General features: G+C 49.7%; 1 pseudogene; it reads right to left on the minus strand.

Annotated features, from left to right (window-relative positions):
* Positions 1–3,332: 3,332 nt before the first annotated feature.
* LOC103605051 lies at positions 3,333–4,398 on the minus strand (annotated as a pseudogene).
* Between the last annotated feature and the right edge of the window lie 9,607 nt (positions 4,399–14,005).

Consider the following 14,005-nt stretch of genomic DNA (forward strand, 5'->3'; position numbering starts at 1 on the left):
GCTGTCTAACCCCTGCTTGCATCCCCATGGACTTCACAGCTCTTGGAGTACAGACACTGGTCTTCAATTACTATTCACACATTGGTGAGCAAAAAAGAGGGGAAAAGGCAGTGTGATGTCTAACTAATCTTGAATAAGTCAGATATAGGGATTTTTCCTCCACCTCTGGGAAGATTGTCAAGTGAAACAATGTGGCTTTGAGCTTCTGACAGATGCTAATGAATTGTTGTTTACATTTTTGATTTACTGCCTAAACAAAGATAAGACATGCTCTTGAAAACACATTGAATGCACAATCCAAACACATCCATTAAATCTGTCACAATAAACATGACAGCTTTCTTCTAACCTAACAACTGGCATGCCTCATTTGCATATTAATGAGAAAAGCAGGATCAGCCTGCACAAATTACTTATATCTCATGAAGGGGCTGCTCCTGGTGACAGTGAAGTACTTGGGGGTGTAAATACAGCAAGTTAATACCTTTGCCATTTTAATGCCTTTTCCCTCTCTTTGCTTGGATGGCCCTGGAGATCTGGTTTGGTTACTTCTGCCAGCTGTGTGGGTGCAGGGATCCCCGACAGGGATCAGTATGGGCTGAGAAAGAGCTGGGTCTGCTTGGAATCCTGTCAGCAGTATCCAGGGATACTTACTGAGCACCTACTATGACCTGGTCAGTGCCTTCCAGTCGAGGTGCTAGCTTGATCATAAATTGCATCAGAATGAACCAAAATAAAAATATTGGATATTTATTGGTACCAGCCAGGCATGAGGAACTTTCACATGCATCCTTGCATTCCAGCCTTGTAGGAAACCTCAGTGCAGGGCTGACAAGAGCAAAGGCATGTGTGCCCCACTGCCCTGGCTTGACCACGGCAGACATGGCAAGTCAAGTGCAGAACTCCTTCCAGCTGAGCCTGGAGTCAGAGTCAATCCTCAGCACAAGAGTGCAGGAGGCTGCTGCCATCCACAGGGATCCACACAGGCCATGAAACCCAGTTGGTACCCAGCCTTAGGACAGGTATGATTGTTGCCATTAGAGAAATGAGAAAAAGACCCGCTCAGGAGGGTGAGGGAACTGCCCGGGTCATGCGGCAGAGAAAGGGAGAAGTCGAGACTGAAGCCCGGATGCTCCAGCTACCAGCTCAGTTCCCCTTTCACGTCTTCTGCAGCTTCCAGGGCACCTGACACCTCCCACTCTTCTCACGGCTCCACCTGGGCCCATGAACCTGGACAGAAATTAAGTTGGTTACAATTGAAGGAATCAACAAGATAACTCAAGTTTAAAGGATCAGAGAAGATAATGCTTCCAGGGAGAAGAAGTCCAGGCTCCAACCAGGGTCACCAGTGAGAGTCTGCGGGATGTCCTGCCCTCCCGCGTGTCTCCTAGACCTGCATTTGCGGTCACTCTGGGTGGCCTTGGGCAACTTACTTCTCTCTCTGAGTCTCATCTGTAAAAGGGCAACACCAGCTTTCACTTCCTACCGCTGTCGTGAGCATGAAAGAGACCTTGCTCTGAAGAACTTAGCACAGAGCCTGCTCAACAAATGGTGGCTTTAAAATGCCAAACCATAAAAACACTGGGGGGAAAAAAAGAAAAAATGCCAAACCATCAGCTCCAGTGGTTTTCCTAAATCATTTAATCCAACAAAACACTGGGGTGAAAAAAAGAAAAAATGCCAAACCATCAGCTCCAGTGGTTTTCCTAAATCATTTAATCCAACTGGCTCTGCCCCAGCCGCTCCTTCCTTGATGTGAGATGGAGTCAAGGGTGCATCAGGGGCTCTCAGAAAGCGCCAAGCCATCTGAAGAAGCCCCACAGCTAAAATAGGAGCCCCTCTTTCCTCTTCTTCCCCCCACACTTCCAGCATCTTCCCCTGGAAGGGCCTGTCCCTGACCCGAAACTTCCAACTCTGGCAACTCAGCCCTGGTACATCCCTTTAGAAGTCCCCATGCTCATTGCACTGTGCAGCTCCCAAGTCCCAGGGTTTGGTCCCAGGCATTGAAAGGCCCCTTGGACAGCCAAGGTGGTTCTCCCAGAGCCACCTACTCAGAATGTGCTGACAAGAGAAAGATCCCAGGTGTACAAGGCGGAGCAGACCGAAGGCATTCCATAGGAAAGGGATTCTCTGGGTCTTCTGCCACTGGGAATTTTTGTTCCAGATTATTCTATCCACATCCTTTCACAAGATTAGGTTATATAAAGATGACTTCTATCTTGGGCTCTCTCTGTTTCATGGCTCACTGTCCCATCATGGAGAAGCCCTGTGGGGAAGTCTACATGGCTGGGAACTGGAGGCAGCCTCCAGCCAATAGTTGGCAAGGCATTGAGGGCTTCATGCCATCAGCTCACAAGGAACCAACGCCTCCCTACAATTATGGGAGTGAGCTTACATCACAGCCAACAAGGGATTTTCCTTCTGTCAAGTCATCAGATGAAATCGCAGCCCTGGCCCACAGCTTGACTGCAGCCTTGTTGGAGACCTTAAAGCAGAGGCTCTGGCTCAGATGCACCTGGACTCCTGACTCAAAGAAACTATGAGATAGTTGTTGTTTTCAGCTGCTACATTTTGGGGCAATTTATTATGCAGCAATAAATAACTAATACATATTAGGGGAAACCATATAAAATTGCTGTGTGTTTAGTTTGTTTGTTTGTTTGTTTGTTTGTTTGTTTTTTCCCTTTAAGGTGTGCACTTTTATTGAAGCTTCTTGGATGTGTGGATTCATATCTTCTGTCAAGTTTGGAAAGTTTTTAGTCACATATTTCTTACTGGTCTCAAGTCAGTGTATAGGTAAGCCCTGGCTGCCTCCACACCTCAACCCACTCCCAGGGAGACCAAAAGCCTTCATACATCTCAAGTTGGGGGACAAAAATGGGGGCCACAATGGCCAATCATTCAAAATAAAACAAAATTTTAAAGTATTAAGGTGAAGATTTTAAAACTTTGCATTACATAATTTACACAAAAGCAATGCTGTCACCTCCCCCATGTGGAGCCTGGTGAGGACTGGGCCATTCTCCCTAGGGAGAAGTGGGGTGGCTTTTGGGAGGGCGGGGGACTTCCTGCAACAATGCATCTCACAATATTTAGAATGACTATTAAAAAAAGAACAATGTACAATCAAACTCCTCGGCCACACCGTAGAACTTTGGGGATGCTTGATCCAACTGACTGCTGTCGCTTTCACCATTCCAATTTTTAAATCCTGAGTCAAGACACACACAAAAAAACAAATAAACAAATAAAGCCATGCCAATCCCATCTTGTTTTCTGCGCAAGTCAGGTTTTGTCAAGTAAGGGTGTAATGCAACTGACTAACAGTCTGCCTAGAAGCATTTGCAGCGGGCGATGGAGGGGCCAGACTCGTCGCGCTCCTGCTTGCTGGTCCACATCTGCTGGAAGGTGGACAGCGAGGCCAGGATGGAGCCACCGATCCCCCCTGCGCTCAGGGGGAGCCATGATCTTCATGGTGCTAGGTGCCAGGGCAGGGATCTCCTTCTGCATCCTGTCTGCAATGCCTGGGTACATGATGGTGCCACCAGGCAGCACTCTGTTGGTGTACAGGTCCTTGCGGAGGTCCACATCACACTTCAGGATGGAGTTGAAGGTAGTTTCGTGGATGCCACAGGATTCCATGCCTAGGAGGGAAGGCTGGAAGAGAGCCTCAGGGCAGCAGAACCGCTCATGGCTGACGGTGATCACCTCACCCTTAGGCAGCTCGTAGCTCTTCTGCAGGGAGGAGCTGGTGGCTGCTGTGGCCATTTCCTGCTCGAAGTCCAGGGCAATGTAGCACAGCTACTCCTTGATGTCACGCACAATTTCCCGCTCAGCCGTGTTGGTGATGCTGTAGCTGTGCTCAGTGAGGGTCTTCATGAGGTAGTCTGTCAGGTCCCGGCCAGCCAGGTCCAGATGCAGGATGGCATGGGGGAGGCATACCCCTCGTAGAACGGCACAGTGTGAGTGACCCTATCACCGGAGTCCATCACGATGCCAGTGGTGCGGCCAGAGGCGTACAGGGACAGCACAGCCTGGATAGCCACATACATGGCTGGGGCGTTGAAGGTCTCGAACATGATCTGGGTCATCTATTCACCATTGGCTTGGGGTTCAGTGGGGCCTCGGTCTGCAGCATGGGGTGCTCCCCAGGGGCAACACACAGTGTGTTGTAGAAGGTATGGTGCCAGATGTTCTCCATGTCACCCCAGTTGGTGACGATGCTGTGCTCGAGGGGGTCCTTCAGGGTCAGGATGTCTCTCTTGCTCTGGGCCTCATCAACCATGTAGGAGTCCTTCTGGCCCATACCCACCATCATGCCCTGGTGCCGCTGGAACCGCACAATGGAAGGGAAGACGACCCGGGGGCATCATCGCCCGCAAAGCCAGCCTTGCACATGCCACTCAGAGCCATTGTCGACGACAAGTGCAGCAGTATCATCATCCGTGGTGAGCTGGGTGGAGGGTGTGAACCGCCGGCGGCGGAGCAGAGAGGGCGAGGGGCCTGTGCTCATGGGCTGGATGCGGTCTCGGCTCTGCTGTGTGTTGAGTTTTAAAAAGCTAAATATCAGCAATTTCTTACAAGTCAAACTAGATGCTTTATCCTTTTCATTTCATATAACACCCTGCAAGGTGCATACTGTTTAACCTCACTCCAAAAGCATGGAAATAGGCTTTTAGAGGTTAAGTGATGTCTCTAAAGTTACAGTCAGCATGTGCTGCAACTGGGAGCCAAACCCATGACATCAACCCCCACCCTCTGACCAACTGCCCTGTTAGATGAACACGGCACACTTCTTCTGTGCCAGGAATCGTGCTAGGTAACAGGGAACACATGAGTGGAGCACGTTCGTTACAATTGATACAACAGCAGGGCTCCACAATAGGCTTCAAACAGAGAGAGAGCCAGAGCCACCCGGAGCAGAGTCCATTCAGGCAGCCCTGTAATGCCCTGGCATTACAGGGTAGAACATGAAACATACAGGCATCCAATGGTAATTATCTCGAAAAGATCAGACCTGTGACATTTCTTTTTTTTTTTTTTTCCTTTTTGTCTTTTTTCGTGTCCGGCAACGGATCGCAACCCTCAGTGTCGTGCCCGTACCGGACCGGGACCGGCAACGGGATCGCAACCCTTGGTGTTGTGCCCACACCTCGCTCAGCCAGTGAGCGGGAACAGGTCTGTATGTGGGATTTGAACCCTCGGCGGGAGCGCCGCCGCGCTCTCAAGTGGCGCACTGTAGCAATGCGCCACCGGGCCGGCCCAGACCTGTGACATTTCTGCAAGGAGACAAATTCCACCACGGTTCCTTCTATCTATTAGTCACTATCTCACAATTATTTTGCCTTCTCTAATCAGCAAACAGGCTCTTGAAGCCCTTTCTTGAACGCATCTATCACCTCCAACAGTGTATGGAGTGAATCGATTTTATTTACCCTTGCTAAGCCTACCAGGATCTCATCTGTAATTAGAGTACAAATGAGGGAGAGGATTTGTTGTTGCTAAATTGGGTCAAACGTTCCCATCCTTGGGGTGTCTGGCGTGTTTATAACACACCCTCAACAGCCGGTTGTGGGCGAGCTCAGGGTGCTGAGCAACTTCCTTCCCTAGATCAACATTCACCATGATTTCTCCTGTCCAAGTCGCTTCAGGAATTGCCTCAGCTGCCCCCAGCCTGTCCGAGGGATCCCCTGCCGGAGAGCGATCATTCCCAGCCCACTAGAGCTGGGTGTGGAATTGGTCTTGCCCAACTGTCGGAAGAAGATCTGCAGACAAGGAAGAAACCAGGACGTGGTGGCCAAAGGAAGACGCCGTAGCACCTCGAAAGTAACAAGACATTGGGGAGCAATGTCGTTGTGACTCTGTCTGTGTCTAAATGGTCACTTTCTCAGGAAAAAAAGAGGGCATCGCTAATCAGCAGCAGGTGCCGTGGGAAGCTGCCCGCCCAGCACCCTGAGCCCCTGGTGGCAGTACCAGGAGAACTGCCCGGCTTCACCTCCCGTCTCCTGGTGGCAAACTATGGGCTTTGAAGCAGCACTGTGCTCTCTGAGTAAGGACTGACCCACAGTATGACTCGGCTTGTGTGATAACTCCCCTCTTTCCAACCCTTTCAACTTCCCGTGCAGAGCGGACACATGTGCTGAGGAGCCACATCTCCTACAAGGTCTTCATTTGGGGACCATGACAACAGGAAAATAGGAGGCACATCCTCAGGCGTCACAAGGGGCAGGGTGACCCAGCAGAGGCATTTGCTTGCCCCTTTTTTCACATTAAAGTCACACCTGACAACCTATCCCATGGAGAAGCCTCATAGGAATCAAGATATTCCAGATTGTCTTAGGAAAATGAAATATTGAAGACTGCTTCCTGAGCTAGTAATGGTGGTACATTTGAAAAATAGACCGGAGTGCCCTGTTTAAAAGCCTAAAGTCATAAACTTTATTATGAATGGATGGATTGGGAACCTCTACAAGCAGACTTCATTGATGTCACTGTAAACGATGAACACTGTCACTCTTTTTTATATATAACAAGAAGATATGCTGCTGCACCCAGATCTCATTGTAGAAACTGTCAGGCTGACTGAAATGGCATTGCATAAGCTATTTATGACGATATGAGGGGAAATACAAGGTTAAGAGATCTTTATCTGCTGTCTATGGAAATGTGCTTCCACACTGAGGCGGTACATGAAATAACCTTCCAGATAACCCATGACATTGGGGGAACCGTAAAGTGAGATTAACTAGCAGAGACAGGTCTGCATCCAAATTATGCTTCTGCTCGCCCCTGATGCCTTGGCCTCATGGATACCCAGGTGTGTTTCCAGCTTTCTCTATGTAAAGTCCCAGTTGGAGCTGTGCCACATCCTGGGGATACCAGAGTGAACAAGACAGAAATTCTTCCTACCTTCACGGCGTTGGGAGGAGAGGAGCACCAGGTCAGCAAACAGCCCACAGGGAAGGTGGCACGCTCAGAAAGAACCCAGGAGGGGCTGGGAGCCCATAGGATGGGGCCAACTCCCCCCGGGGCAAGGGGGCGGGCAGGAAAGGCCTCCTGCTGAGACCTGGAGAGGGCACTGACCGGGGACCTGCTGGAGAGTGAGCAAGCCCCTCGCTCTAGGGCCTTCAGGTTGGCTTAGAACATGCCCCTGTCCAACGTTCCCAGGCCAAGGGACAGACACCCTTCTCCCTTACCAGTGTCCCAGCCCTGGCCCGGGGCTGCAGACACAGTTGGGGCTCCAGTGTGTTTCTCTCTCTCTGTTGACTTCACAGAGTTCTCAGGCTTGTGGCATTCCTCGAAGGCAAGATTTATATCTTCAAATTCAAGTGTTGGAAGGAAAAGCAAGATAAAGAGGCCGGCCCGGTTGCGCACTGCTACAGTGCGCCGCTTGGGAGCTTGGCGGCGCTCCCGCCGAGGGTTCGGATCCCACATACAGACCTGCCGCTCACTGGCTGAGCGAGGTGTGGGCGCAACACCGAGGGTTGTGATCCCGTTGCCGGTCACGAAAAAAGACAAAAAGGAAAAAAAAAAAAAAAGAAAAGCCAGATACATACCTAGATGCACAAATACACACAGCATCAACAGCCCCTGAAACTCAGAATGTCCTATGGAGGAGGGAGACGTGTCGCCATGGAAAGATCTTCACACGCCGTCCACCAGGCCCACTGAAAACTCCAGGACTCGGCCCTCGAGAGCTCGTAGACGGGTGGAACGAACAGTTATAATTCCGTGGGAAAATGCTTCGGGGTGCAACAGAGCCATGAGGGTGTGGAGGAGCGTGGTCAGCCCAGTCTGGGTTGGATGGAGATGAGGGGCCAGAAAGGCAGAGTCCTGGCAGACGTGCCAGGGCCTCTGGTGTCTCTGCCCATCCGGCACCCATTTCTTGCTTCTGGCAAGAGCGCCCCGGTGACCCGCCCTGCCCCACCCTCAGTCCACGTGGAGCTGACCGCACCTCTGGATGCAGAAATTTGTTCAGGACCCAGGCTCGGGCAGTCAGGCAGGGAGACTCGATTCCAGAAGCCTTGCCAGGCCCTTTAGGATACAGAGGTGTCATTCCACAGGGGGCGCTGTCCTCACAGGGATGTAAGCACGCCCCAGCCCCACCCGGCCAGGCCTCGGAGAAGCAAGATGCCTCCTCTTTGGGTTACCTGAGCCTAAGACAATTTAAATGGAGTTTCCATAACTCGCATCAGTATCTGTCTCTCCCTCCCAATCCTAGAGGGCTCTACTCGCCACCCAGCAACCCATCTCAGGGCCTGGCCTGGGGCTAGAAAGCATTGCACACGATTGTCAGACAAATGACTCGCATTTTTAGGGTGACCAATTGTTATGGTTTTCCCAGGACTGAGGGGTGTCAGTGCTAAAAGAGGGACAGTCCCACGCAAACTGAGACGGCTGGTCACACTAGATGAACTCCATCTCTCCCTCTCCCCTTCCAGCTGCAGACACACCTGCACTGCTGGTGAAAAGCAGCAGGAATGTGAAGTCCCAGGGCCCAGAGGGGACATGCCAGCCTCTGGAAGCCAGAATTGGGTCCCCTAGATCCATGCACTAAATCCATGGCCAGGTCTGAACCCCTATCTTCCTGGGGATACACAACGGGCAAAGCTCTAGAATTCTACCAAACCAGGGCTCCACAGGTTTGTGCCAGGGTGTGGTTGAACCATCGTCAGGGTCATCCAGAAGGAACACCGAACCAGAAACTTGCCCAATCACAGATGTGGCTCTCCGAAAGGGGCCACTTATCGCAATGTCAGGCACACCGTTGGTGTCTACACAACAGTAAGGGGTTTTTCTCCTGGTGATGTACTGTTTGCAATTCTAGATCATAAGAAAAAAGGTTATGGGCAAGAAATTTCTAGAAAATGAGCTCTTTCTGGCTTCATGTTCCACCAGCTTCAGTTAATGGTTTTTCTCCTGGTGATGTACTGTTTGCAATTCTAGATCATAAGAAAAAAGGTTGTGGGCAAGAAATTTCTAGAAAATGAGCTCTTTCTGGCTTCATGTTCCACCAGCTTCAGTTAAATCCTGCTGATTGGTGTAAGGAAAACAGTTAATTTCACATTCTCTTCTGGATTCTTAAAGAACCTCTCCCAACCACAGCTGCCAGAAACAGTCTTGGCCTCCATCATAGACCAGGAAGTCAGCCTCCCAGGGCTGAGCAGACAATTTGTTTGAGGGGAGAAGGGGCAGATGCTGTTTTGAGCAGACCGACAGGAAATGAGTTGTGGATTTCCTGCTGGAAACCTTTGCAGCCGAATAGAACTAAATTCTCCCACTTTCAACGATCTCTTTCCCTTGCTTTCTCTTTCTGTCAATATGCTATTATCTCTGGTGACTCCTGCCCTCCCAAGAAAAATGAGGCAGGAAATAGACAATATAATAGGAAATATGGCAAATGCACATTTCCTGTCGACAACATGCTTCACTAATAGATCGTCAGATGAGTATTTTATGAGAACAACGATCACGACAGCTACAATATTTCCAGAGACAAAGTAGGGTGGGTCTGAGTTAGAGGAATGTGGAAAGAGCTTTGCCAAGAGACAGCATGGGTTTGGGGTTTGGCTGATTATCTGGGAACCAGAACCTACTGCTCTAATCTTAGATCTGGCCCGGATGGACGTGTGGCTGTGCGCGTGCACACAGACACTCTCTCTCCCTTCCTTTCTCCCTCTCTGGCCTGAGGTGGATGACGCTCGCAAGCCTCCCTCCCCAGAGACCTGCAGATGGGGAGCCCCGGGGGGTGCCTCTCGAGGGGCTGAGGGTTCCAGAGGCAGCAGTTCCTCCCAGTTCTACTCCTTGCACAGGGTGGCTGAGCCCCGACTCGGAGCAGACGGGTTCCCTGCCCACTCCTGCCGAGCTGGTACTCCAAGCCTGGGCCACTCCAGCACGCTCAGCAGCCCACGCAGTGGATCCCATCCAGAAACACAGATGCCTTCACCGTGCAGTGGGGAGGGGGACGGAAAGGGTCAAGACTTTACAAAAATGCCCAGGTTTGCATGTGCCTCCTTTTCCATGCTGGGAACCTCCTGCTGCCTTGGAAAGCAGAGGCACAGAGGGGAGGGGCCTGCACAGGGCTGAATTCAGGCCCAGGGCCCCTGACCGTGGCCCACATGGTGCTATGGAAGTGCTCACCGCAGTCCGGACTGTCATTTGTATGGTTTTTAATGAGTATCCGCCTCCCCCACGGGACCGCATTCCACAAGGGCAAGGGCCTGTCTAGCCTCGCTGGCCACTGTTCCTGGACCCCTACTCAGGGCTCAATAAATATTTGTGGAAGGGCTGGCCAGTTAGCTCAGTTGGTTAGAGCGTGGTGCTGATAACAACAAGGTCCAGGGTTCCGACCATGTACTGTCCAGCGGCCATAAATAACTACATAAATATTCATCAAATGAATGAAAGCAAGCATGAAGCTTCCAACTGAGCAACTGCCCTGGTGTGTTCACACTGGGAGCAGTCTCTCCTATCATCTCACTCAGAGATGGGAGAAAAAGTTACCGTGTGTCCCCAACCCAAACACTCAGGGTCCAATTTCCTTTCACCTCCCCAGAAGGCAGACACCGAGCATCCAGAAGCCAGCGTTCTCTGTGTCTTCTAGGCCTGCGTGGATTAATGCACAGTGAGGTTCTTTGGCTGGGGAGAGGTGGAAGCTGGTGGCATGGAGTGGTAGCTTCTTTTCTTCAAAATTTAGAAAAACAAGCAAAAGGAAAGTGCACACTTGATTGTCCCTGGGATCTAGAACCATGAATTGAGATGAAGAATGCATCTAGCAAGTGGGGAACTAAGATGTGGGCAAAGGAAAGAGAACTATGCAGGTCCAAGGAGACTTCATTTTCTTCATAGCAAATTTATTTTAAAGTCGTCATCAGAAAGTGGGGCCTGCCTATGCACGTTCAGTTTCCAACTCCCTGAGATCCTGAAATGATAAGGCCATCTCCGTCAGGTTAGCAAAAAATAAAAATGAAAGAGAAAGAGAAGAGGGGGATGGTTTGAGGGTTTCACAAGAAAAAAAAAAAGGCAGAAGTTTAATCTCCAGAGCAGGGTCTATAAATAGACAAACACACACACCAAAAAAAAAGTGAGAAATAGAGATCGATGGTTAAGCAAAAACAAGAGTAAGTCCTTAAAGAACAAAAAGATTTTGCACAGCAATCAACTACTCAATTTATGGAGCCGTTTCCAGATGAGTAAATGGAACGAACAGAAGGGAGTTTCTGCCAAGGGCTGCTGCTTCCTCCGGGGCCGCTTTTATTCTGCCAGCAGGGCCCCCAGGCCAGGCCCTCCAGCCTGCAAGACGCAGGAGCCCCAAGACCCCAGGGCTGGTTTGCAAGAAAGCAATCCAATTTTTTTCAACTAGTTAACGAGTCCTACTGTGTTCAAACATGGCCCAGGTGATTAGACACCCCAAAGATGTGCCTAAAAAAAACAGTCCGCATCCTTCAGGGGAGTCACTATCCAATAATGAAATGGAGACAAATACTTTCAAAACTATAAATCACAGCAGCAGAATCTCCTCCGGAAGAGATATGCAAAGTTCCTTGGAATTTGCCTTCTTTTGAAGAAAAAGGCATTTGTTTTCAATCATGTAAGCAATACAAATAGAAAGTTGAAAAAATACTGAAGAATACTGAGATGAAACATAAAATAGTCTATAAACCACCAACCAGTGATAATCACTGTCCACCTTTTGACCTATTCCCATTTCCTTCCGGTCTTTGTACATATATGAAAATACTCATATTTTATAAGTAGCCTACATTGTTCACATACTGTATCAGAAACAGTTTTCCATATCATTGGATACTCTCTGAAAACACAATTTGTAAGTGGTTGGATATTTTATCAGATGGCTGTGCTAAATTAATATGTTTAGCCATGACACTGTTGACAAACACCTACAGTCTAGATTACAGACGTTTCCATTCAGGGAACATATAGGTAATACTATAGCAAATCTCCTTATGTAGGAGTCTCTGATAGCATTTCCAATTTTTTCCATGACATAGATTCTTATAAGTGGACTTACTGGATTTCAGGAGAGAATGCTAAAGTCTGATACAGGTGTTGGACTGGATTTCTGAATGGTTGCATCAGTTTAGGCACCACAGGTGACAGGAGTGACTGCCGTCTGCTGGCCCACTCTGAGTGCTATCATTTTTTAGAATTCCTGTACTCTAGAATTTTGGCAGAAGAGGTCTCTCCAATACATTTAATCAGGAGTTTTCCTGGAGAAGGTAGGACTTGCCCATTGGGTCACTTCTCAGGTGAAAACCCAACAGGGACTCTCCTCACCGAATGATGACATCTAAGCTACAGTGCAGGGTCTACCAGAGCCCCATCTCTTGCCACTTCCTGCCACCCCAAATTTCTGGCCGCCCCTGGCATATCAAGTTGCTTGGTCACCTTCAGGCCTGTCCTGGACCTGAGCATCTTTACATTTAGATCTGGGTTCAACAGCAGCCCTTCAGGAAGCCCTGCAAGCCTGGCCTCCCACATGACAAGGATGCCGGCTCTGGGCTCCCTCCCTCTGTGCAGCTTCCCACAGGTGTGGCTGGAGTCTGCGAGGGTCTCACTAGAGTCACCTGCAGGGCCCATCCTGGGCCCAGGGTCTGGGGTTGGACTCTGCACATTTAACCAGCATGTCAGGTGATTCCACTGGATGATTAAGTTTGAGAATTGACACACTCAGTCCTTAAAGGCAGGGTTCTGTTTTAATGATTAGAGGAGCTGGCGTTCATTGAGCGTCTACTGTGTGCCGAGCATTGTGCTCCGCACTTTACATGTAGTTCCGGCAATCTTCATGACAGCTCTTTATAACCTCAGTTTATAGGTGGGGAACTGAGGCCCAAGCAAATCACCCAAATAAAATCACTCTATCACCGTCCCAGCAGGGAAGAGATACCACTCAAAGGAGCAACTTAAGAGAAGTTTATTAAGGGGGGATTTCGTAGAAGTGGAGGCAAGACTTCAGGAAACCAAGAAGGGATGGTACCATCTCTTGGGGCCGGTGACAGCAGGGGGCCTTGACCACACCTCAGCCTAAAGAGTAAGGGGTGAGAGCCACAGTCTTCAATGAAGAGGTGCAGCCCACCCAGGGCACCGCCAAGCGGGGAGCTGAAGAATAAACACCCCTCGCGTTTCTCCCAGCTCTGGTCAATGCCTCCCTCTGGCTAAGCTCAGTTAGAAGCCAGAAGTCAAGGGAGTGATGATTGGGCCGTACGTATCAGCCTCCACGGCACAAAGTAGAGTCTAGAAGGGCAGAATGAATCTGGAGGGGCAGCAGGAGGCCCAGCACCATCCCACAGCCAGCAAGCAGCAGAGGAAGCCAGACTTGCAACCAGGTCCTTCATCACCGCCCTGCTCCTTCTTGTGTCTCCTGGCACTGCATGGGCCGCGGCAGATGTTTGTTGTTTGATTAAGTGAATTAATTCCTGTGTTGCCAAGTGTTATGCATATGAATATTGGAATCAGACCTGGGTTTGTATCCTGGTTTCATCACTTAGGAATGTGTGACCCTGGACAAACTCACTTCATCTCTCTGAGCCTCAGTTTCCTCATCTGTAAATTATGGGTAATCACACTTCCTCCTTTATAGCCCCAAAGTGAGGAGACTGGGAGACAATGCACATGAAACACAAGCATCAATAAAGGCTAACGACATGCTATTGATCGCATGGGACACAACTGAATGCGTATGTTGTGCTTGAGCGATAGAGACTTAGAAAGCCTGGTCATTTGTCATACTCGTCTGATATTTGACAGAGGGGAGGTGGGGAGAGAGGAGAAGCAGGGCAGGTGGAAGGGTTTTCCCTGACGTCCTGGCCAGCGTCACTGGCTGACCCCTGCATTCTCACTCTGTGTACAAAGAGCCCCCTCTGACTTCATTAGTCACGAGTGCGGCATCAAGCAATAAGTTAATTTCTAACTGTGGCACTTGATAAATTTTCCATTTACCTCATTAGTTTTTACAGCCTGCAATATTGGTGAGAACACTTCCAAT

This window comes from Galeopterus variegatus, unplaced genomic scaffold, assembly GCF_000696425.1.
Source record: "Galeopterus variegatus unplaced genomic scaffold, G_variegatus-3.0.2 Scaffold5560, whole genome shotgun sequence".
Classification (NCBI taxonomy): domain Eukaryota; kingdom Metazoa; phylum Chordata; class Mammalia; order Dermoptera; family Cynocephalidae; genus Galeopterus; species Galeopterus variegatus.